The sequence below is a fragment of the Bufo gargarizans genome, chromosome 11 (genome assembly GCF_014858855.1).
Source record: "Bufo gargarizans isolate SCDJY-AF-19 chromosome 11, ASM1485885v1, whole genome shotgun sequence".
Classification (NCBI taxonomy): Eukaryota; Metazoa; Chordata; class Amphibia; order Anura; family Bufonidae; genus Bufo; species Bufo gargarizans.
Window position 1 is genome coordinate 87,276,120 of NC_058090.1, and position 27,700 is coordinate 87,303,819.

Consider the following 27,700-nt stretch of genomic DNA (forward strand, 5'->3'; position numbering starts at 1 on the left):
GCAGATTTTCCTGCAGGTTTCTCATTCAAAGCCAGAAGTGGGTTCGAAAGGAATCGGAAATTTAAAAGAAGGACTCAACTAGAGATGGCCTTGCAGTTCGCACGGCGGTCGTTTCGTGGTGAACTTTGCCCGTTCGCGATTTGCCAAACTTGCGAACATATGGCGATATTCGCACACGCCATATTTTTTGGCATATCGCCTGTGAGGAATATGGATTAATATTTACTGTCACCCATGTCCGCACATCCACCATTTGCTGAAAGGTAGCAGAGGTAGTGAGCTCCACCAGTGTTTACAACTTTTCACACTTCCATTCAGCCAGCCAGAAACCTAGCTAATGGAACAGGAAAGACCTCTCTGTAGGAGGTCTAGTTCATTCCCCAGTTCAATTGAAATTATCAGACTTTTCTGGGGCCGGCAGTTCATAAGGAATTATGAATCGCCCAGCCATCACAGGCACAAACCGGATACATATTTGTGTTCCTGTGGTCACAATGAACAGGCCCGTGGTCATGGTTTGGTGGTGGGATGCCAGGGAAGGGAGATATACATATCTCCCCACAGAAACTAAATAACGGTACCATGCTTGGACTCTACTTGTAGCCGGAACCCAGGCCGGTCTGTTGGTCCCAGAACCATCTCCCTGTGACATTCTGGTCTGGAGCTATGAACCCTAAAGGGTTTTGTGGGTCATTGAGCTTCCAGGATCAGCAGGGACCCTTCCCAGAGGCGGGAAGAGGAGGGGCCGGCTACAGTTTAAAAGGCTTGTGCCCGCAAGCGGGCGTGTCTTTTTTCTGAAGGAGGGTCACATCGTGCCATGTGTTTAGAGGGACCTGCAACCTGCTGACATCAATGCCCTCCATGTGAATACAGCTAAGAACTCATCACAACCCAAAAGGACTCATCCATCTGGTAAACTTACTTTTGTTCTGCTTAACCCTGTTTGCACCATAGCACCTGTATTTGTAACCTCAGACCACTGTATATATTCCTTGTGTGTATAGTGTTATTTCTAGTGAACCCTTAAGGCAATTAAATATATAATTTAATCTTGCGGTGTCTTGTATCTCGATCAACAATCCCCACGTACGTGTTTCTGCCTAGTTATACGCTACTGCGGGTTGGTTTCTTACCCTATATAATCCCGTTAGTGGACCGGGCTTATGGACACACCGCCAACCCTATGACAGAACCGGATCTGGTAGCCATTTTACATTATGTGTTTTGCCAGTGTAGGGAGAGGTTGCATTTTGGAGCATGGACAGTTAGGGACACCAAACGCTAGCTAATAGGGCCACAAAAGTCCTTTTAAGGACTGGTCTAGGTGTGTTATCGATAAGTGTGATATAGAGGGGTGTGATATACTTATAATATACTTTCTAACATAGAATTGTGCAGCAGTTGTGTGTGGTTCTGCTGAGATACCGCAGCTAGAGGGACAAACACTATTGGAGTAACTAATTGCAACGGGTGTGATATAACTGTTGCCCCCCCCCAAACAATGCTTGAGGGCTGCGATATACCTTCTTCCACAAAATCCTGATTGAGGGGTGCTATATACCTGTTTCTGCAAAAAACTGATTGAGGGGTGCTAAATACCTGTGTGGCAAAACCAACCTCGCCACTGGGTTTTGGAGGGGCCTGGTTGTCTTGCCCCAGGATTATGGCCCATACTAACTTTGAAGGAGAAGACAGACCGGCCGCACAGCTTAAATCCGTGGAACTGTTTTGGACAGAAAAGCCATGAGTACAGCCAGGCCCAAGAGACTTTTACAACTAATTCGTGCTATGTTGGGATGTTAAATGTCTATGTGTATTGTAAAGGGTGGGACATTGTATACGTTGAGTAGAGAGGTCTGTTCCATTGTCTCTCTGTGTATATTGGCGATTGCCCTCTGTCTTGAGAGATAATTGAATTACAACTCGGTTGTCTCCAGGACAGAGGACATTGTGTATTCTCCTGCCTGTGATGATTATGTTAACCATGGTGTACCATGATTATATCACAGGCAGAGGGGAGGATTTTATGTGGGTTGTAGCCTTTGTGTTATTTGTAATTGTATTTTGTTTATTGCGTCTCAGACAATTCCAGCGTGTTAGTTAATTGCTTCTCAGACAATGCCAGTGTGTTAGTTAATTGCGTCAAAGACAATGCTCATTGTAATTTGTTGATTGCGTTACAGACAGAGGGAAGGGGGTTTTGTGTACAATTGCTGGAAAGGTTTCAATACTGTAAATGCATGTGATTGGCAAAAATATAAACTGTCACAGTCTTCTACAAGGGCCCCAGGGGGAGTGTCCCTTGCTAGGAGACCTGCATAAAAGGCTGAAAAATAACCCATTAAAGAGTTGCTGTTTTACATTCAACATAGAGCCCCGTCTCATGTGTGTGGGGATTGCTATATGCTGAAGATTTGCTATACTCCCCTGGCTATAACTACTAGCTCTTGTAAGAGCTGTTCCTGGCTCCTGTGGTGGTTTTGGTGTAGAGCGGAGTGCTTGGAGTCCTCGGGAAGCACTGGGAGCATCCATCAACGGAGGTACCCGGTCGGGGTGCTAGGAGATCCATTACAACCTGTTTCCGCCAAATACTGATTGAGGGGTGCTATATACCTGTTACCGCCAAATACTGATTGAGGGGTGCTATATACCAGTTTCTGCCAAATACTGATTGAGGGGTACTATATACCTTGGTTCAAATAGCCTAGTGACCTAGGCTAGTAAGCTCCCGTTTCTGGTCAGTTTAAAACATAACGTTTATTTAATTTCATCTGTTGTAAAAATATTAATAAACGGGAGAAAAAGAAATAGTTTAAAATTCTAGGTACGGTAGGACTCTAGTGGCTGAGATAGGAAACACGCCAAATACCTTAGAGATCGGTCTGATTTTGAGAGTAATAGAGTATATATTTGGAGGAATAGAGGGAATAATAGAAACCCACAAAGAGCATATAGGGAGAATTCAGAGACTGAAACATCAGGAACAGAGGGGTCAGGATATAGCTCCACGGGACAAGGGAGCCGCTCCAAGGGAACTAAACGTAAGACCAAGAAAAGACAGTACCCCCCAAGGAAATCATCCCTAGAGAGACGGGAATCTCTTCAATCATTTGTGAGAGGTGTAATAGGAAAACAAAGCACATCAAATGCAAATTTTACTACAACAAGTGGGATATCCACACCATCCTATCCTCCTCCATCTATACAATCTATACAACCTACACAATCCTTCTCCTTTGGTCCATCTCAGGGAGGGAATGCGAGTCAGGGACAAGCAATGTTCCAACCGCAAACATCACAACCTTCAAATCAGGCATACCCATCACAGACGAATATGGGGCAAGGAGAAAAGACAACAACTATTGCCCCCCTTTTTTTAGGTCAAACAGGGGTCCAGTTGAGGGACCAAGAGAGGTGGGGCTACAGCAAATAACCGTTGGGACATATTTTGAAGATCAAATAGATCCAGACGATAAACAGATCATTAATCTGTCAAAATATGTATTAAAACCGTCTGAAAAAATACTTTTAAGTAAGGGTCTTACCTTTACTCCGGTCCCACAATGCGACAAGTTCCTATGGATCAAGGACGTGAACCTTTTTGCACGAAAGTTGGCTCTGCATAAGGTACACAAACAAGAAGAAAATGATTCATGGAGGCTATATGACAAAGAGAGGAGATGTGTGGAGATTCTAGAGTCATTACAGAAAGAGAGTGAGGGCTATCAAATTAATCTTGATCCTCCTTTCTCAACATTAAGACCAAAATCAAAAATGACCCCACAGTTTACACATTTCCAAGAAATAGAGGCCTTTGTACAGCTGGTTACTCAGGATATTAAATCCTTGCAAATGAGGAAAGATCACATAGTGCAAAATCTCAGCAATGAGGAACAAAAAGCCCTGGAAATCCTCAGGAAAAATGAGGATATTATAATAAAACCAAGTGACAATGTTGATATGGTGTTGAGACTCCTTAAAGATAAACAGATTTATCAACCCCTAGCGAGTGACCCCACAAAAGAATTTCTGAATGACCTTAAAAAATTGCTAGATGGAGCACTTCAGGAGAACCTGATAACAAAAGAGGAATTTACATACCTCTATAACAAAAATCCAATGATCTCCACTTTCTATGCCCTTCCGAAAGTGCATAAGGACAAGCGACCAATCCCAGGAAGACCAATTGTGTCGGGAAATGACAATCTCACACAATCTGTTAGCGAATATATTGATCAGGTACTGAGACCTTTTGTGACCACCCTACCCTCGTATATCAGGGATACCAAAGACCTTCTTTCAAAGATTAATGATATCACAATAACACCGGACACAATTTTAGCAAGTTTGGATGTAGAGTCACTCTACAGTAATATCCAACACCCATTAGGAATGCACGCGGTAGAGTCTTATTTAAACACTAGAAGTCAGAACTTTAATAGGCACAATCAATTTGTTTTATCATCACTAAGGTTTGTTTTGGAGCACAATTATTTTGTCTTTCAGGGACAATTTTATAAACAGATTAACGGCACCGCGATGGGGACGTCATGTGCCCCCACTTATGCAAATTTATTTTTAGGGTGGTGGGGAAATGATCACGTATTTACGGAGGGAATGTCGTCATATATCTGCCACATCATTTTTTGGGGCAGATATATAGACGACATTCTTATCCTATGGGATGGGGGTCACTCTTTGTTTTATGAATTTACTCAGAAACTAAATAGCAACAGCATAGGTATGAAATATACCCATGAGATTCAGGAAAATGAGATTGTGTTCCTTGACTTGAAAATAAAGAAGACAGAAAGTGGTCATTTGGTAACAGAGGTTTTTAGAAAGCAACATCAACAAATAGCTACCTGCATTGGAACAGCTGGCACCCCACATCTTTGAAGAAGGGGATTCCTATAGGCCAGTATTTGAGGGCACGCCGGAATTGCTCAGATGAGGCCTCTTTCTCTAAAGAGAGTGGACAACTCCTTCAGAGATTTAGAAAAAGAGGTTACCCCAAAAATCCTCTAAAAAACCCCCCCCCTAAGAAAAATGATGTCATCAGATGTATAGGTACCTATGATGGGTACAACAAAGAAATATATGGAATATTAAGGAAACACTGGCACATAATAAAATCTGACAGAGACCTAAATATGGTACTTACCCCAAATCCATCAGTAACATATAGAAGGGGGAAGAATCTTAAAGATCAGCTGGTCCATAGCCATCTAATGGGAAAAGGGGAAAATCCAGGGAAATCGGTTGAAAGATACCGGGGGTCCTCACCATGTGGAGAGTGCTCCTTTTGCAGATATGTCCCCCGTATAAAAAAGTATATTAATCCTACAGACAAGAAGGAATATGAAATAAAACAACTTATTACATGTAAAACGCAGGGGGTCGTATATCTGGCATCCTGCCCATGCCCCAAGCTGTATGTGGGTAAAACTGTACAGGAGCTGAGACGTCGTATCTCAGGGCATATCAGCACCATTGAAACCGGTAAAGATACATCAATTGCCAGACATATTAAATATTTCCATAATAACAAGAGCTCCGTTTTACGATTCTGGGGCATAGAGAAAATAACTTTAGGACCAAGGGGGGGGAAATCTTGATAAAAAACTGTTACAGAGTGAGGCTCGCTGGATACATAGGCTGGGTACAATGAGTCCACAGGGCCTCAATGAAGGATTTTCCTTCACAGCCTTTATTTAGATATTAGGAGGTACACCTTAAAAAGAAAATAGTATTATTATGAAAGAAAAAAATATAAAAATATTAATTACCTGGAAGAAGAAGAAGGACAGTAACCCTCAATCCGTTGAATTGCATGAAACTGGACTCTTGACTTGAAGTATAGGGACAAAAAGATGAAAATAATAGTGAACTCTGAAATAAAAATACAATTAGTAATGATATAAGGCAAATCCAAGCATTTCATAGTGCATGGGATTATCTAGTCTCTGAACACATAGGAAAATATAAAAACAAAAGGGACCCATAGATGGGTGTAAAATTCAAGAAGAAATATATATGCATATAAGATCTCCTGATAACGTAACAATAAGTGAATCAAGGGTAGAAATGCAGATAATGTTATATCACCCTAAGCTTAGATGTAAATGTAGGGATCTTAGGGCCCCAATTTAAAAGTCTAGAATCCCTATGTATGTTCAATATCACTATGAGAATGGAGGATGTAATGAGATGATGAAAATACATCATAATGGTACCTGAGAAAATTTAAGTCTAGACGCATGCACGGTGATGTCATTTTTCATGATCTAAAAGTTAAAGTCTTCACGCATGCGCAATACTAGCATACGAATGCCATCATACAAATAAATTAAGTTCAGACGCATGCGCTGTTATGCTACCCTCTCGATCTGAAAGTCAAAGTCCCCACGCACGCGCAATGCCACTGTATGATCGCTATCATACTAAAATCGAAGTTCAGACGCATGCGCCGTGATGTTATTCCTTTGACTCGAAAGTCAAAGTCCCTACGCATGCGCAATGTCATCATACTAGTAAAGTCAAAGTTCCTACGCATCAGCATACTCTTACGTTTCTTCCGAACTGAAAGTTAAAGTTTCCACGCATGCGCAAAGCCACTACACGAATCAAGGAAGTGACGAAATGACGAAAATACATCATGACGGTATTTGATTGGGTTACTGGGCTGTCATACAAGAATGCTTAGCAGCGTTTGGCCGCAGTATATTCAAGGACCCTCCCACGGTGGTTAAAAGGGTTGAGCTGTAAGGCATTCTTGTTGATAGTAGCTCCATCCCCTGAAGAAGCCACATGTAGTGGTGAAACATGTTGGGGGAGCTTTTGTCTTAGTTTTTAGATTAGGAACAGGTAGGACTAAGTGTCATAGCGTGGAGTAACTGCAGACTCATTTATGCCTTGACACTAGTGGTGGAGTTTCGCATAAAAGGGAAAGTTATTGAAAACAAAATGACATAAAGCGAATGAACAAGTGTTCCTCCAGCATGATGCCCATCTAAGCGAATAAAGTATATCGCAAAATAAAAAAGGAAAAATGTGGGATGGACGAATGCTAGGAGGTAGAATATATGGGTGAAGTAACCCTTATCTCAGCCACTAGAGTCCTACCGTACCTAGAATTTTAAACTATTTCTTTTTCTCCCGTTTATTAATATTTTTACAACAGATGAAATTAAATAAACGTTATGTTTTAAACTGACCAGAAACGGGAGCTTACTAGCCTAGGTCACTAGGCTATTTGAACCAAATTATAAGTTGTATCCCGGGTCTAAAGGGTCTCTTGAAAAATTAAGTACTATATACCTGTTTCCTCCAAATACTGATTGAGGGATGCTATATACCTGTTTCCGCCAAATACTGATTGAGGGGTGCCATATACCTGTTTCTGCCAAATACTGAATGAGAGGTGCTATATACCTTCTTCCACAAAATCCTGATTAAGGGGTGCTATATACCTGTTTCCGCCAAATACTGATTGAGAGGTGCTATATAACTTCTTCCACAAAATACTGATTGAGGGGTGCTATTGCTATATACCTTCTTTCACCAAATACTGATTGAGGGCTGCGATACACCTGCTTCCACAAAATACTGATTGAGGGGTGCCATATACCTGTTTCCGCCAAATACTGATTGAGGGGTGCTATATACCTGTTTTTCGCCAAATACTGATTTAGGTGTGCTATATACCTGTTTCCACCAAATACTGATTGAGGGGTGCTATATACTAGTTTCCGCCAAATACTGATTGAGGGGTGCTATATACCTGTTTCCTCCAAATACTGATTGAGGGGTGCTATATACCTATTGCCGCCAAATACTGATTAAGGGGTGCCATATACCTTCTTCCACTAAATACTGATTGAGGGGTGCTATTGCTATATACCTTCTTCCACCAAATACTGATTGAGGGCTGCGATACACTTGCTTCCACAAAATACTGATTGAGGGGTGCCATATACCTGTTTCCGCCAAATACTGAATGAGAGGTGCTATATACCTTCTTACACAAAATACTGATTGAGGGGTGCTATTGCTATATACCTTCTTCCACCAAATACTGATTAAGGGATGCGATACACCTGCTTCCACAAAATACTGATTTAGGGGTGCCATATACCGGTTTCCGCCAAATACTGATTGAGGGGTGCTATATACCTGTTTCCGCCAAATACTGATTGAGGGGTGCCACATACCTTCTTCCACAAAATACTGATTGAGGGGTGCTATTGCTATATACCTTTTTCCACTAAGTACTTCGAATACTGATTGAGGGCTGCGATACACCTGCTTCCACAAAATACTGATTGAGGGGTGCCATATACCTGTTTCCGCCAAATACTGATTGAGGGGTGCTATATACCTGTTTCTGCCAAATACTGATTGAGGGGTGCCATATACCTTCTTTCACAAAATACTGATTGAGTGGTGTTATTGCTATATACCTTCTTCCACCAAATTCTGAGTGAGGGCTGTGATACGCTTGCTTCAACAAAATACAGATTGAGAAGTGCCATATACCTGTTTCCGCCAAATACTAATTGAGGGGTGCAATATACCTGTTTCCACAAAATACTGATGGAGGGGTGGGATATACCTGCTTCTACAAAATATTGGTTAAGGGGTTCTATATACCTGCTTCCACAAAATTCTGATTGAGGGGTGCCATATACCTGTTTCCGCCAAATACTGATTGAGGGGTGCTATATACCTGTTTCTGCCAAATACTGATTGAGGGGTTCTATATACCTGTTTCCGCCAAATACTGATTGAGGGGCTCTATATACCTGTTTCTGCCAAATACTGATTGAGGGGTACCATATAAATACTTCCAGAAAATACTGATCGAGGGGTGCCATATACCTGTTTCCACCAAATACTGATTGAAGGGTGCTATATACCTGTTTCTGCCAAATACTTATTGAGGGGTTCTATATACCTGTTTCTGCCAAATACTGATTAAGGGGTACCATATACCTACTTCCACCAAATACTGATTGAGGGGTGCTATTGCTATATACCTTCTTCCACCAAATACTGATTGAGCACTGCAATACACCTGCTTCCACAAAATACTGATTGAGGGGTTCTATATACCTGTTTCCGCCAAATACTGATTGAGGGGTGCTATATACCTGTTTCCGCCAAATACTGATTGAGGGGTGCCATATACCGTACCTTCTTCCACAAAATACTGATTGAGGGGTGCTATTGCTATATACCTTCTTCCACAAAATACTGATTGAGGGGTGCTATACACCTGCTTCCACAAAATACTGATTGAGGGGTGCCAGATACCTGTTTCCTCCAAATACTGATTGAGGGGTGCTATATACTTTCGTCCACTAAATACAGATTGAGGGGTGCTATTGCTATATACCTTTTTCCACCAAATACTGATTGAGGGCTGCAATATACCTTTTTCACAAATACTGCTCTTGTCTACGGACTTAGGCAGAGGGTCATTTAGAAAATGACAGGCAGAGGAAGAGGCAGACCGTTCCGCAGGGATGATAGGGGTCGGGCAGGTGCACCAGGCCGGAGCCTAAGTGGGAAGTTGGAGAAAGCGCGTGCGATAACTTAAAAGGGTGCACCAGAGTTGGTTGAGTGGCTCACTCAGCTTTCTGCTTCTGCACCCTCCTCATCCTCTGTATCTGCACCCTCCTCACGCTCTGCTGTTTGCACCCCCACAGACACCACCATAGCCCCTCCACTCGAGTCAGAGGAATTATTTTCCTATCCATTCCCAGAACTTACCGATGCGCAGCCATTCTTGGCATCGGATGAGGAAGAGGAGGTAGAAATGGCTGCCCCCCCTCCCAGCAGTCTGACGACAGTACTCAGATCAGCCCAAGGAGGGTGGTCCCCGCTGTTGCTGCCTACTCCAAAATCTCTAATGTCAGTGGTGGTGAAGATGACGATGATGACGTGTCGATGGACGTCACGTGGGTGCCCACAAGAGAGGAAGAGGAGGGGAGTTCAGAGGGAGAGACAGAGCAGCAGATAGGGAGGAGAAGCAGGCAGAACTTGTAGTGCACAAGAGGCAAAAAGCAGACTGCAAATGTATCTGGAGCGAGCCATCCACTATGCACTGTCAGCTGCTGATAATAGTGTTGCCATCTGCAGCCTCTGCTGTCAACGCATAATTTGCGGTAAGCCCAACACTCACCTAGGGACGACCGCCTTAAGAAGGCACCTGGCCTCCCATCACCGAGCCCAGTGGGAGCAACGCCGTCAGAATCCACAAAGCCACACACCCCTTGCACTCCATGTCCTGCCTCTTCTCCTCCTCTCTCCTCCCATTTGTCCTTCACGCCACCTTCGACCGTGCCGATGTCGCGTTCATCTGGCACAAGGCAGGCTTCCGTGGCCCAAATGCTCGAGCGTAAAAAAATTATGACGCTGGATAATCCTCTTGCCCAACGGCTGACCTCTGGCTTGTTGGAACTGCTAGACCGCCAACTACTGCCATAAAAATTGATGGACATGTCGAGATTTTGGCTGAACTACAACAATGTATATTTCAATATATACCAGTAGGTCAGGAGGAATCCCAGGGGAAGGGAGTAGCGGAACCTGTGATACATATTATCCTTATGTCAGTTAAAAAAAGGTCTACTACGCCACTGGTTGACTGATATAATACCAACAAAAGATGAGATATTGGGGCTAGTCAAACAATTGCTATATCTAGAAAGATTAGAGGCTAGTAAAAGTAAAGAAAAAGCCATAGCAAAATTTATAAAAAAAATGGAGAAGATTTATTGAACACTCACTTTCAAGAGATGAAATTAGCAAACTAATTTCTCCCTTCACACAAACCAAATGGTACTTGGAGACAAAATTAAAAGGGTACACTAGGAAAGTTGGAAATTTAATGGAGACAAAAATGGAAGTTTATATGTGCTAGAACTTCAGCATGAGCAAGTTGTTGGAGATTCAAGGGGGGAGGGAGGAGGGTGAACTGTTATATGTATTTGAAATCTCTATCTGCAACAAAAATGTATTATGTATTTCATAAAGAAAGTATGTTATGAGACATATGTTACATGGATTGTGATCACACTGATATAACATCCAAATAAAGAAAGTTTATAAAAAATTATAATAATTGATGGACTCGGAGGCCTTTGGAAAATTTGTGGCCATTGGCACACCCCAATGGAAGCTCCCTAGAAGGAAATATTTCTCCCAGGAGGGCATCCCTTAACTAAATGGCCACGTTCAGCGGCAAGTTAATATATCTCTGGCACACAGTGTCGGTGCCAAGATACATCTGACCATAGACACGGGGTCTAGCAAACGTTATTCTGGCAACGTACTTAGACCCCCGGTACAAACATAAAATGACGGACATGTTACCAGCATCACAGAGGGCAGTCAGAATGCAGCATTTCCAGGCCATGCTGCGAGACATGCTGCATTCTGCTGTTGCGGGCACTGGTGTGGGTACTAATCCTAGCACGCCTGAAAAAAGAGGGCGGATTGAAGATGTGTTGGTCACTTCGGATATGAGATCATTCTTGCAGCCAACCCATCGACAGCCGACCTCCAGATCCAGCCTCAGGGAACGCCGAGACGGACAGGTGTCCAACTACATCGGGTTAACGGCCGATGTGGACGCTCTGAGAAGCTAGGAACCCCTTGACTACTGGGTGTGCAGGCTTGACCTGTGGCCAGAGCTGGCACAATTTGCCTTGGAACACTTGGCTTGCCCCTCGTCGAGTGTTTTATCCGAAAGAATGTTCAGCGCAGCAGGGGGGAACGTGACCGATAAGCGCACTTGCCTAGCTCACGACAGTGTGGACTATCTCACATTTTCAAAAATGAATGAGGCATGGATCTCGGAGGAATTCAACATCTGTGATGACCACATGTAATTGAATTTCCTCATGCCAGCCCACACATATCCGCCACCACCCAGAACAAAGAATCGTCCTTGCCTTATGTATATGCAGGGGTATAAAAGGCCATTTATGTCAGGTGAATGCCTAATTTTTGGGGCCTCTACTGGCCGACAGTTACATATTTATCCTGCCTAATGCACCTCCAGCCACAGAATACAAAGTTCTGTGCTGTCAGGTAAATGCCTATTGGCTAATTTTTGGGGCCTGTACTGGCCGACAGTTAATTTTTTTTATCTCTAGCCACATAATCACACCCCTGTCTCACTCCTCTGCCTCTCATTATGGAGGTGCATGAACCGCATTCACCATAAGGACCTTCTTATGTCACAGGGCCATGTGACTGTGCCCCTCACCCCAAACTGTGCCCCCTTATACCCTGCATTGTGTCCTCTTACTACACCCTGTGCAGTGCCCCTAGTCATTCCCTGTACTGTGCCCTCTTTATACCTTTTGATCCGGTTACGGCATGACGGTGTTATCCGGTCATTGTACAGAGGTGTTATCCAGTCAATGTATGGTGTTGGTATCCAATAACTGGATGGCCATAACTGTATCCCTTTCCCTGCACACGCCATCCTTTTTTAGACCTGGCATGAGCGGAAAAAATATGCAGATTGCGGTGCTAAGGACCTTTGCGCCACAATCTGTGTCAGAAATACGCCTAACATAGACGTATTTCTATATAATAAATGACCACCTAATTGTATTATTATTCGGGGGTAGTGCTAATATCTTTATATCTAATAGATTCGAGTGTATTGTACTGTGTCCTGTATTTCCCAGTAGAAAATGATCCTTGGGAAACAAAGTCCTCATCCCTGACCACCAGGACCAGGTAGCGCTCTGTCAGTACATGGCGGCCTCCCCTCTCCGCCACGCTGCTTCGCTGTATACTGGTGCTTATTCTGACACTAGGGCTGGGTTCACATCCTATTTTTGCCATCCATTTAATGCATACCAAAAATGTATGCGTTAATAGATGCCTCAGACTGATGCCGTACAGTGGCGTCCGTTCACCATACAGTTCCATGGTAGAAAAAAAATGTACATTAACGTACGCTTTTTTTTTATTGGACTCTGCAGGATACAAAAACGTGGAGTGCTGCACATTTGTATACATGAAACCGATAGGAAATAACATTTTTCTAGGCTCCAGCAGGCTACATTTTTGAGTTTCCCTTTAAGACACATAAAAATGGCCCCTAATTAAAATACATATTTTTTGTGGGAATTTTTGCCAATGATCCCTGTAACGGATCTCCTAGCACCCCGACTGGGTACCTCCATTGATGGATGCTTCTAGTGCTTCCCGAGGGCTCCAAACACTCCGCTCGACACCATAACCACCACAGACCCCACGAACCGCCGCGGCTTGGTTGGGGTCTCACCGTTCTCCAACCACGCTGGACCCAAGACCGGGCTTCAGCTTCCAGTGGGTGAACCTCTCCAAAATCCAGAGAGCAGGAACCAGGAACAAGCTCTTACAAGAGCTTATACTCAGGGGAGTATTGTGATATAGCAGTCACCAAGAGTGTAGTTATCCCATCAAACCAAATAATGTGAGGATAGGCGCTAAAACAAAATAACAATTACTTTATTATATATTCTGTTTAAAATAAAGGGTGTCCACCTGTCAGTGCAACAGTCAGCGACTGACTAATACTGAATTTGTGAGAATGGACCTGCGTCTGCAACCAGGGCAACCACCTGGAGCACACGTCAGTCTCACAAACTAAACCCACCAACACATAAGGGGGCTCAAAACACCACAGGGTACAAGGTGTGCAACCCGGGTGACAAATACTATCTAGGAGGATACCTGGTGCTGTGAAAACCACCAAGCAGCTCTCCTAACAGTGAGTGTCAGCGCGCATACTCTCACTGCACAAAGATAGTATCGTGCAGGACTATAGCAGAGCATTAGCCGTCACTCCAATTGTTGTATATGGAGCAAGGATTGCCCTGACATACTCCTTTATGGTATAAGCTCAACGCGTTTCCATGCATTAACAATGCACTTCATCAGGAGCTATGTGCACCATACTTGAACAAAGCCCACAGCCTCTACAGTGATGTTAGACAGAGGCAGTGGATAACACAGAACAGTAGAGTAACCTGCCTAACACCGGATTCCTCTAGTGTGAGGTACGGTGTTGTCACTACCAGACTACTGTCCTGCCTAAGCTACACACCTCTAGGTTGAGGCGTAGCGTGCTAGTGTGCATACAGATCGGCGCTGTAATGGCCGCGAAGCGGCCCACAGAACGCCGAGATTTACAGGGTGAAACCCCGCCCTGCTAGACACGCCCTCGTCTCACAGCCAATCCGGCCAGGAGGCTCGGTCCAAGGAAAACCAATGGCTGAACAGAGGAGGAACTACATAGGTCTCAGGGAAAGCGCAAAGCGCCGCATTAAACAAGAAAATTCAAAGGCGGCTTGAACATAATGTCACCGCAGCATCAAAACCTATTCGTCCATATACAGTGGGGTGAGATAACAATAAGGGAATATGAGAACGAGCGACCACATAACATCACATGCATTAAGAAATGAACATGAATCTCATATTAACCCTCTCATTGCTAACTTATAGAAATAGACATAGTCCAAAATGAGCCAATGTATTCATCCTATAAAGGGGACAAATGAGATCGCATCATTGAGGCCTGCTAGTTTGATGGTATTTAATGAAAAAATCCATCTTGCCTCTTTTTGCAACAACATGCGATCACAGTCGCCACCCCTAGATGACAATTTCACAGAGTCGATCACTTGAAATTTGACCGATGACGTATTCCCTCTGTGATGATCAAGTACATGGCGTGCAATCGGGGTGTCTTTGAGATTCGTGATGTCCAGAATATGTTCCCCAATCCGTCTTCTTAGCTCTCTAATGGTTTTGCCTACATATTTGATGTTGCACATGCATGTCATTAAATAGACAACACCCACCGACTTGCAATTGTAAAAAGACCTACTAAAAAAGGTTTTGTCTGAGGTGCTGTTGGCAAAACTTTTTGACTTATTGATGAAACCACAGAATTTGCAAGATCCACAGGGAAATGTCCCTGTGAGTGGGTTCCGTAACCATGATTGTGATTGGGGACTAGCATATAAGCTATGTGTCAACATATCCCGTAAGTTGTTGCTGCGCCGATATGTGACTGAGGGTCTAGATGGAATCATGCTGCCAATATCGGGATCAGATTTAAGTATGTCCCAATGTTCAGCAAGAACCTGACGTATCGTCTCATGGGCACTGTCATACGTCCAAATAATCCTCACAATGTTATCACTGGTATCCCTCTTTTTGGGGGACAACAGAAGGTCCCTGTTGGTGCTCAGTGAATGCTAGTAAGCCTGTTTTAAACATTGCTGCGGATACCCACGACGCTGAAACCTCTGCTGAAGTTCTTTCGCAGCCACCCTAAAGTCATTTAGTTGGGAACAATTCCTCCTCACCCTTAAATATTGGCCCTTCGGATTTCCTCTTTTAAGGGCCAATGGGTGTCCACTCTCCCATTTCAACAAATTATTGGTAGCTGTGGGCTTCCTAAAGACATTAGTACTAATGCGCCCATCAGCAGCAAGTGAAATGGCGAGATCCAGGAAGGAGATGGTGGTAGAATCAATTTCCGAGGTGAAAAAAAGTCCCAAACTGTTCTTATTCAGGACTGCAACAAACTCTAGGAACAGCTCACAGTCTCCCCCCCCACAGGATCAGCACATCGTCGATGTATCTGATCCAGAGGGGGACCACACACGTGAACCGCTCCATATCCTCACAGAAGACCACCTCCCTTTCCCACCAGCCCAGGTAGATGTTCGCAAAGGTTGGGGCACAAGGACTGCCCATTGCGACCCCCCTGAGCTGGTGGAAAATGCGACCATCAAACAAAAACACATTGTGTTTGAGGATGAAACTCAGAAGTTCCATAACAAAGGTGTTATGGTTCCTGCACTGTTCGCCTCTCTGTAGGAGGAACGTAAGGATCGCTCTACAGCCCAGCTCATGAGGAATTGAGCTGTAGAGCGCCTCCACGTCCAGACTGGCCAAAAAAGTCCCCTTGTCACATTGGACACCATCTAACCGTCCCAGCACATCCATAGTATCCCTAACATGTGAGGGCAAGCTATTAACAAAGGGACGCAAGATGGTGTCCACATAGGTACTGATATTGGCCGTCAGGCAGTTGTTCCCAGACACTATCGGCCTCCCCTTTAGAGGTTCATACCCCTTGTGAACTTTGGGGAGGCAATAAAAGGCCGCAGTGACCAGGTGTGCAGGTAGAAGAAAGGCTAGCTCAGTTCTATCAATGAGTTTCTTCTCCAGAGCTCGGTTCAGGATACAGTACAATTCCATCCTATAGGCCGGGGTGGGATCAGACGGGAGTTGTTCATATGTGAGTTTATCCTTGAGCACTCTCATACACATATTACGGTATTGCTCGTGCCCAAGAATCACTATATTCCCCCACTTATCTGATGATTTGATAACCAGATCCTTATCCTGTTGGAGCAACCATAGAGCCCCTCTCTCTTGTTCATTCAAATTGTCACTGCTGAGTACATGAGAATCAATCTGACTTAGCTTACTGGAAACTACAGATACAAAGGTGTCAATGGGGGTGCAATCACCAATAGGTGGCATTTTGGTCGACGGTGACCTGAGGTTGGTAAATGGACCATCCCTCTGCCTATGTTACAATTATGAAAATACAATGGGCATTGTCTGTGATGCAATCTACAAAATACAATGTGCATTTTCTGTGACGCAATCAACAAATACAATGGACATCGCCTGTGACACAATTAAAATACAATGGGCATTGTCTCTGACGCAATGAACAAAATACAATGGGCTCTGCCTGTGATACAGTTACCAAATACAATTAACTTAATCACTCACAGGCAGAAAACACAAATTTTTCCCAAAACACAGAACACACCTCAAAACCCCACATATCCCTATAAAGTATACATCCATGGAAAGCTCTGATCTGGTTGAACAACATATCCCAAAAATCACCCAGATCCGAGCAGGGGTTCCCGAATTCCATGGAAGTCACATTTGACTAACTGCAAGCATGGCTTTCCTGCCCAAAACAGTTCCACAGATTTAGGCTGTGTGGCCGGTCTACCTTCTCCTTCAAAGTTAGTGTATGGGCCATAATCCTGAGGCAAGAGGCTGGCAAACAGGCCCATCTAAAACCCAGTAGCGAGGTTATTTTCGCCACAAACTCCCTCTGGTATCACTGTCCATGTTGTGTACTTCTAGTAAGTGTTTGCTGGCTGTAAATATGACCTGAAGGTTTTTTTTAGGTTCGCCTGCCATTAAAGTGAATGAGGCCCACCGCGAACGCACGGTGTGCGAACATTTGATCGCGAACACTCGTTCACGAATCGTCCCGGCCGATGTTCGTCCATCACTAGACTCAACGTCTCCTTCCTTCTGGATTCACTTCTGGTATTGAACCTACGAATACACAAATACTCAAATGTATTTTTTGTCCGTTCTGGGTTTCATTTCATTCGGGCCGCAAAAAACGGAAATTACTCTGTGCGAGTTCCGTTTACGTATGTCTGCAAGTCCGTTCTGCAAAAAAATAGAACATGTCTAATTCTTGTCCGTTTTGCAAACAAGGACAGATATTGTTACAATGGATTCACAAAAAACGGATTTGTGTTTTGCAGACCGCAAAATACATACGGTCGTGTGCACAAGTGGGTGATCAGGACTAAAGCTAGGGGCATGAGTGCTAGGTGCCATGGGGTGATGTCAAAAATCACTCTACCTTGGTGAGGATATTTAGACACCGAGCTAGGGCAGGAACATGAAAGTGAGGAGCAGTAAGGGGGCAGCAGATTTTTTTGGCCAAAAATGTCTGACTGCAAATCATTTCCATTCACCTGAAGGAGGCGCAGAAATCCATGTGCTTCCCGCAAAAACAGCTCCAACAAAATCTGCCGCGTGTGAAGTCGTCCTAATAGCTACCATTTAGGGTCCATTTACACGTCCATTTACACGGACCCATTTATTTCTATGGGGCAGCACGATGTGCTGCCCTGATACGGAATTGCGGACCCGTACTTCCGGGTCCGCAATTCCTTTCCCGAAAAAAATAGAACATGTCCTATTCTTGTCCGCAATTGCGGACAAGAATAGGCATATTCTATTAGTGCCAGCAATGTGCGGTCCGCAAAATGCAGAACGCACATTGCTGCTGTCCGTGTTTTGCGGATCCGCAAAACACACACGGACCTGTGAAGGCCTCTTTCACACAACCGTTTTTTTGTTTGTTTACGGCCCGTTTTTTGCTTTCCGTATACTGTCCGTATACGGAACCATTCATTTCAATGGTTCCGCAAAAAAAACGGAATGTACTCCATATGCATTCCGTTTCCGTATTTCTGTTTTTCCGTTCCGTTGAAAGATAGAACATGTCCTATTATTGCCCGCAAATCACGTTCCGGGGCTCCATTCAAGTCAATGGATCCGCAAAAAAAAACAGAAAGCATGAGAAAATGCATCCGTATGTCTTCCGTATCCGTTCCGTTTTTGCCAAACCATCTATTGAAAATGTTATGCCCAGCCCAATTTTTTCTATGTAATTAGTGTATACTGTATATGCCATACGGAAAAACGGAACGGAAAAACAGAACAGAAACAGAGAAAAAAAACGGAACAACGGATCAGTGAAAAACGGACTGCGAAAACCTGAAAAAGCCATACGGTCGTGTAAAAGAGGCCTTAAGCTCCCTCAGAGGTTTAAACCAAATTTTTTCTAAATTTGGCACAAAACCAGTACACTGCTATACTGGTTACTGGTGGGAAAAGACCTAGAAGCTGGGTATTCAAATGTGAATAAAATTATTAAATGTCTTATTCTTTTGCACTGAAAAAAAAAAAAGATGCAAAGGAATAAAAGAACATATACATTTTGTGTAGTATTTTGTAACCACAAAAAAAAAGGTTTTATTTTCTTTTTGTTCTGGCATTTTATTTCATAAAGAAAAGAAGTCAAAATGGCAGGAAAAAAAAGGCAAAAGCTTCAACATGCAGTGTTTTATTTTTTAACAAAAAAGTTACAAAAACACCAGTAGTAAGAAAAACACCTGTGTGTCCTGCTTTTCATATTTTCCATAGACCATCAGCTATTATCTGGAGTTGGCATTTTTACTTAAAAAATTGCACCAAAGACCACCTCTGGTGCAAAAACAGCCACTAAAACCGTATGTGTAAACCTGCTCTTAGGCTGGAGTAGGTTTCTTTTAAATATTTTTTAATGATCTCCAGTTTCAGGTTTTGTTTTTTCTGGCATTTTTTGCCATGTGTCTTAGGTTACTTTCACACTTGCGGCAGGACGGATCCGACAGGCTGTTCACCATGTCGGATCCGTCCTTCTGCTATTTTGCCGTGCCGCCGGACCGCCGCTCCGTCCCCATTGACTATAATGTGGATGGGGCGGAGCTCCAGCGCAGCACGGCAGTGCATGGCGAAAGGCCGCCGGACTAAAAGTCCTGCATGTCCGACTTTTTAGTCCGGCGGCTCTCGCCGAGGACTGCCGTGCTGCGCCGGAGCTCCGCCCCCGTCCCCATTATAGTCAATGGGGACGGAGCGGCGGTCCGGCGGCACGGCGAAACAGCAGAAAGACTGATCCGACATGGTGAACAGCCTGTCGGATCCGTCCTGCCGCAAGTGTGAAAGTAGCCTTAGGCAGCACCAGTTCCAGATGTTGCATTGAAGTCTATGGTTAATATGAAACGCAGGATTTTTTGTGGTGGCATTTTTTCATAACTAGAAAGGACTGGGCCCCACAGCAAAAAAATTTTACGCCCCCCCCCCCCTTCCTGTCCCAGCAATTTCTTCGCAACCCCCTCCTCCCGTGCAGCCCCTACTCCTGTGGCCAGTCAAGATCGATCTTTCTGTTCTTCTGATCCGTCAGAACAGAAAAAAACAGGATCCTGTGCATCAGTTATACACATTTGCATCCATTTGAGACGTTTTCACTCTTCCTGAGTCTTCACTTCTCCATGCTCACACTGCACTCCATTGTTTACAGCCTGAACCTACAGGTTGTGGGTGTAGATGATGTGCAGACACAACACTTCCCATAGGTCTACTGCAAGATCAGCCAGAAATGTAAATGCCTACTTCACCCTTCTCTGCCCTCTACACCCTCCATCATCCCCTTGCTGCTTCCTCCTAATGTCTCCTCCACCCAGCCTCGATATGAGAAGCAGTGGTCTCCGGCCCGGTTGTGGATGAAGAGCATCAACCAGCCTATTCCAAGATCACATGGGTCTGACATCACGACCATTTGGACGGGGATTCTGTCAGAAGTGATCATGGGAGGCCTGGTCGTGACATCAGAGGAAATCCAGTCTTCACAATGGGTGCACTCATTGACAACTCTCCCAGTCTCCAGAGTAAGACAGAAAAAGTGGCGCGAGTGCATTAGTAAGTTGCAGGGCCTGGCAGGTAAATTTATACCGGGATAACCCCTTTAAGCCCTTCCTTCAGCAGCGTACAGAATATCAAAGGCCAGTGCCGGTCTGTAATAGTCATAGTTTATCTTACCACTTACGTTTTCTTCATAGTGTTTTTTCCCCTATAGAGAAGGTGACGTGAAGACACCTGAAAATGCACCAAGACCTCAAAAGCAGTAAAAAAGACAAAAACACCACCTAATGATGAAAACACCAGGAGAAAAAAAATTGTGTCCTGCATTTCATATTTTCCATAGGTCTTCAGCTAACATCTTGAGCTGGCGTTATTACAGCAAAAAAATAAAATAAAAAAAAGTGATGAAAAACGCCATAATAAATGCTATATCATATGTTTCCTCACAGGGGAAAAAAACTATATTGTCCACATGCAGGAGAATTTTCATTGATAAATGTTTCTATATTTCCCTCTAAATACTATTAGGGGCTGTTCACATGGCTCTTCTCCTAGCAGAATTTGGGGCAGATTTCATACCAAAAAGGCCCTCACATCACTTTTTCCATTACTACCTCCTGGGTGAGACACAGTGGCCACAGGTTCCAGAAAGTCCCTTGAATAATGGACACCACACACTAATATCTGAATTTATTTATTTATCTATGGAATAGCATAGGCGGCAATGTTCGTTATTCACTAAATGAATCCACTTTCCATTCAAATATAAATTACTGTATAATAAATAACATCATATCCACTCAAGAAACATTTCAGCGACTTACCCCATAAGGAACATCGCAACGGGAATTGAGGTAGGGCGGGGAGGGAAGAGGGAAAGATGATTTTCTGCGCCGTGAATGCGCATCAAAGGGCTGAACCCGGACATGCCCATATTTTCACTCATGCAGCCCATCTGATGTTAGCAAAAGAGCATCTCATGCTCCGATGCACTCCCTTGCCCTGCACTAGATTGCGCAGGGCACGATTTATGGTTTACAATAACACACTGCCGGGTGGAAGTCTCTTCCTAAGTTTTTGATGCATTTGATCTATGTCTAAAGAGAAAGAGCTTCAAAAATAGAACTTAAAGGGGTTATCCAGGAAAATATATTTATATTTTAGCCACATAAATATATTTTCCTGGATAACCCCTTTAAGTTCTATTTTTGAAGCTCTTTCTCTTTAGACATAGATCAAATGCATCAAAAACTTAGGAATCATCACTAAAAGAACACCTTAACCCTAAGTTCACACCTGAGCGTTTTACAGCGCGTTCAAACACGCTGTAAAACGCTCAACACGTGAAAACCAATGCTTCCCTATGGCCCTGGTTCACACTTGAGCGTTTTACAGCGCGTTTGAACGTGCTGTAAAACGCCCGACGCATAAACAAGTTCTTGAGCTTTTTTTGGGGCGTTTGTTGCGCGTTTTGGCCCATAGACTCATTGGACAACACTGCAGTCAATCACACAAACGCGCGTCAAACGCGCGTTTACTATTGAAAAAAACGCGCATAAAAACGCGCAACAAATACGCGCGTAAAACGCGCGTCTCAGAAACGCTCAGGTGTGAACCCAGGGTAAAACATTCAGTGTAAAATTTCACGGCTTTTTATTATTTTCCATATTGCTGTTTTACAGGAAAAAAGTTATTTTATCCTCTGGTTCAAGAACCCTGACGGCAGCAGAAAGTGTCTTGGGCTACCAAAAGTACAGTGTGCATCAAGTAGTCTGAGAAGTGGTGCAGCCATTTTGGATGCACACAAATGAAGCCTGGGAATTGGCGGATCGGCAGCTGAAATGGAAGCCACCTCATAAGTATTTTTTTTGTTCCCCAGTTAATTGGGATTTTTTTCATTAAACCTGATGGTCGCTTTACGTGGCTACATTTGTATGGTAACCCAAGTCAAGAAAAAGATAACTAAATCAAAAAGTGATGAAACTGGTACATATTTTTTTAATATATAACAATTTTCCAGTTAACAATAATATAGAGCATAAAAAAAAAGATAAAAGTCCATCAAGTCCAACCTGTAATCCAGCTATGTCGTTCCATGGAACAAATCCCTGGATCAATGTCCATCTTCCTTTTAAAAAGGTGTTTAGTCAAAGGCAAAGGGTGTGTAGAACAAGATTTCTATACATTGTCATAAGCCTCAATGTTATTTTGAATTAAAAAGTCATCTAAACCTTTTTTGAAGCCATCTCCTATATTTTCTGTGACCGGCTCCTACGGCTATTCCAGAGATTCTCAGCCCTTACTGTAAAGAATGCTTGTCGCCTCTTATGACTGAATCGTTGTTTCTCCAGGCGTAGGGAGTAGCCCCATGTTTTTTGAGGGGGTTTAACACAGAATAGCCTCCCTTGATATTTTTTTATATGGTTTGTCTATATATTTGTACAGGTTTATCATGTCCCCCTTAGATGTCTTTTTTCAAGGCTAAACAATTTCAGCTCATTTAATCTTGGCTCATAACTAAGATCTTCCAGGCCCTTTATGAGTTTAGTTGCTCCCCTTTGCACTTTCTCTAACTCCAGGGCATCATTTTTGTGAACTGATGCCCAGAACTGAATTGCATATTCCAGTTGAGGTCGCACCAAAGCTTTGTATAGTGGCCATATTACATCCCTGTCCCCCTAGTCCATACCTCTTTTAATACAAATCATTTGTAAAAGAGAAAAGAGACACCGCACTCAGCCTAGTAAACCTGACCCTTATTAACCTCTGGTTCTGATCGTGTAAAACCTGTCCACCTCAGTTTGAAATAACAAGATTACCTTGGTTCTGATGTGTGGGATCAGGGGGCCACCTTCTCGGGTGTTCCAATATGCACGTTTTCTTCTGCACAGAGGCAAATAGCAGGTAGAATAGGCTGTGTGGAGTTCGCCCCGGCCGGTAGCGAGACTCCGCTTGTACCTACGCTCACGCTCACAAGGGGAGCTGGTGACGTCATCTATTGAGCTACGGGCTGCTGTAAGCACCAAGAAACCTTCCTACGCGTTTCGAGTACTACGATACTCTTCGTCAGGGAATCAATCCAGTGCCTCCAGTGGCTTCGTTTTATTCTATTCTACACGCTCATGGTCTTAATTGGCTCCGGCTTCAGAAATTCGACGATTTAAAATATATTTGGTAATTTTAATCGAAACCAAATAACACGACTTCTGCGTTTAAACCATTCGGGACCAGTGTGTTCATATTAAAAATCCATTGGGTTTCTTTTTTCAACATATGTTTAATGAAGTCGCCTCCTCGTATGTCCATTTTAACTGTTTCTATCCCAAAGAAGGAGGATCCCTAGAATTTTCCATTATGCTTTACTGTATAGTGTCTCAATGCATAATAGATTTTTGCTTTTTGCCAAGTGGAGGCCCAAACATTAAGTTTGTCCAAGTCAGCTTGTAACTTATTAGCATCTTCCATAGACTGGACTGTATTGCAAAGTTTGGTGACACAAAGACTATGGGCCAGATTTATCACGACTCTGACAGCTCACTCCACTTTAACATATGGCTAAAGTCAGTTTTAGCCAAGTCAGATTTATGATCGGCCCTTTAGGCTAGGTCTACACGACGACATTTGTCGCGCGACATTTTGTTGCACCAATGTCGCGCGGCAATTTTTATAATGGCAGTCTATGGTGTCGCACTGCAACATGCAACATGCTGCGACTGCGACGCGACAGTCGCAGAAATCCATTCAAGATGGATTTTTCTGCGACTGTCGCGTCGCAGTCGCAACATGTCGCATGTTGCAGTGCGACACCATAGACTGCCATTATAAAAATTGTCGCGCGACATTGGTGCAACAAAATGTCGCGCGACAACTGTTGCGCCCTATCTGTCGCGCAACTTTTTGTCGCGCGACAAATGTCGTCGTGTAGACCTAGCCTTAAGACTGTAATAAATGTGGTTTGACGGTAGCAGTTTATCCGTCAGTAAGCAGCTATACAAAAGTCGCACGTTTTTATGAAAAAGTTGCAAGTTTTTATGAAAAAGTCGCATGTTCTATTAAAAAGTCTCATAAGATAAGCATGGTCCTCACTGGAGTGAAATTGCGACTTTTTTGCGACTTTTTAACCGCTTGCCGCCACGCTAACGCCGAAAGGCGTCATTGCGGCGGCTCTCCCAGGCTACACTAACGCCGATTGGCGTCGTCTCGCGTGAGCCGAGATTTCCTGTGAACGCGCGCACACAGGCGCGCGCGTTCACAGGAACGGAAGGTAAGCGAGTGGATCTCCAGCCTGCCAGCGGCGATCGTTCGCTGGCAGGCTGGAGATGTGATTTTTTTAACCCCTAACAGGTATATTAGACGCTGTTTTGATAACAGCGTCTAATATACCTGCTACCTGGTCCTCTGGTGGTCCCTTTTGTTTGGATCGACCACCAGAGGACACAGGCAGCTCAGTAAAGTAGCACAAAACAACACTACACTACACTACACCCCCCCCTGTCACTTATTAACCCCTTATGAACCCTTGATCACTCCATATAGACTCCCTGATCACCCCCCTGTCATTGATCACCCCCTGTCATTGATCACCCCCCTGTAAGGCTCCATTCAGATGTCCGTATGTGTTTTACGGATATATGGATACATGGATCGGATCCGCAAAACGCATACGGACGTCTGAATGGAGCCTTACAGGGGGGTGATCAATGACAGGGGGGTGATCACCTCATATACACTCCCTGATCACCCCCTGTCATTGATCACCCCCCTGTAAGGCTCCATTCAGACGCCCGTATGTGTTTTGCGGATCCATGCATCCATGGATCGGATCCGCAAAACGCATACGGACGTCTGAATGGAGCCTTACAGGGGGGTGATCAGGGAGTCTATATGGGATGATCACCCCCTGTAAGGCTCCATTCAGACGTCTGTATGTGTTTTACGGATCCACGCATCTATGGATTGGATCTGCAAAACACATACGGACGTCTGAATGGAGCCTTACAGGGGGGGGTGATCAGTGACAGGGGGGTTATCAGCCCATATAGACTCCCTGATCACTTCCCTGTCATTGATCACTTCCCTGTCATTGATCACCCCCCTGTCATTGATCACCCCCCCTGTAAGGCTCCATTCAGACGCCTGTATGTGTTTTACGGATCCATGCATCCATGGATCGTATCCGCAAAACGCATACGGACGTCTGAATGGAGCCTTACAGGTGGGTGATCAATGACAAGGGGGTGATCACCCATATAGACTTCCTGATCACCCCCCTGTCATTGATCACCCCCCTGTAAGGCTCCATTCAGACGTCCGTATGTGTTTTGTGGATCCGATCCATGTATCCGTGGATCCGTAAAAAACATATGGACGTCTGAATGGAGCCTTTCAGAGGGGTGATCAATGACAGAGGGGTGATCAGTGACAGGGGGGTGATCACCCCATATACACTCCCTGATCACCCCCCTGTCATTGATCACCCCCCTGTAAGGCTCCATTCAGACATTTTTTTGGCCCAAGTTAGCGGAAATATTTAATTTTTTTATTTTTTCTTACAAAGTCTCATATTCCACTAACTTGTGTCAAAAAATAAAATCTCACATGAACTCACCATACCCCTCACGGAATCCAAATGCGTAAAATTTTTTAGACATTTATATTCCAGACTTCTTCTCACGCTTTAGGGCCCCTAAAATGCCAGGGCAGTATAAATACCCCACATGTGATCCCATTTCGGAAAGAAGACACCCCAAGGTATTCTGTGAGGGGCATATTAAGTCCATGAAAGATTGACATTTTTGTCCCAAGTTAGCGGAAAGGGAGACTTTGTGAGAAAAAACAAAAAAATAAAAAATTTCCGCTAACTTGTGCCCCAAATTTTTTTTCTATGAACTCGCCATGCCCCTCATTGAATACCTTGGGGTGTCTTCTTTCCAAAATGGGGTCACATGTGGGGTATTTACACTGCCCTGGCTTTTTAGGGGCCAGAAAGCGTGAGAAGAAGTCTGGGATCCAAATGTCAAAAAATGCCCTCCTAAAAGGAATTTGGGCCGCTTTGCGCATCTAGGCTGCAAAAAAGTGTCACACATCTGGTATCGCCGCACTCAGGAGAAGTTGGGCAATGTGTTTTGGGGTGTCATTTTACATATACCCATGCTGGGTGAGATAAATATCTTGGTCAAATGCCAACTTTGTATAAAGAAAATGGGAAAAGTTGTCTTTTGCAGAAATATTTCTCTCACCCAGCATTGGTATATGTAAAATGACACCACAAAACACATTCCCCAACTTCTCCTGAGTACGGCGATACCAGATGTGTGACACTTTTTTGCAGCCTAGGTGGGCAAAGGGGCCCACATTCCAAAGAGCACTTTTAGGATTTCACAGGTCATTTTTTTACAGATTTTGAGTTCAAACTACTTACCACACATTTGGGCCCCTAGAATGCCAGGGCAGTATAACTACCCCACAAGTGACCCCATTTTGGAAAGAAGACACCCCAAGGTATTCCGTGAGGGGTATGTTGAGTTCCTAGAATTTTTTATTTTTTGTCCCAAGTTAGCGGAAACTGATGATTATTTATTTATTTTTCTTACAAAGTCTCATATTCCACTAACTTGTGACAAAAAATAAAAAATTCCATAAACTCACCATACCTCTCACGAATACCTTAGGGGTGTCTTCTTTCCAAAATGGGGTCACTTGTGGGGTAGTTATACTGCCCTGGCATTCTAGGGGCCCAAATGTGTGGTAAGTAGTTTGAAATCAAAATCTGTAAAAAATGGCCGGTAAATCCTAAAGGTGCTCTTTGGAATGTGGGCCCATTTGCGCATCTAGGCTGCAAAAAAGTGTCACACATCTGGTATCGCCGTACTCAGGAGAAGTTGGGCAATGTGTTTTGGGGTGTCATTTTACATATACCCATGCTGGGTGAGATAAATATCTCGTCAAAAGACAACTTTTCCCATTTTTTTTATACAAAGTTGGCATTTGACCAAGATATTTCTCTCACCCAGCATGGGTATATGTAAAATGACACCCCAAAACACATTCCCCAACTTCTCCTGAGTACGGTGATACCACATGTGTGACACTTTTTTGCAGCCAAGGTGGGCAAAGGGGCCCACATTCCAAAGAGCACCTTTCGGATTTCACCGGTCATTTTTCACAGATTTTGATTTCAAACTACTTCTCACGCATCTGGGCCCCTAGAATGCCAGGGCAGTATAACTACCCCACAAGTGACCCCATTTTGGAAAGAAGACACCCCAAGGTATTTTGTGATGGGCATAGCGAGTTCATGGAAGTTTTTGTTTTTTGTCACAAGTTAGTGGAATATGAGACTTTGTAAGAAAAAATAAAATAAAATAAATCA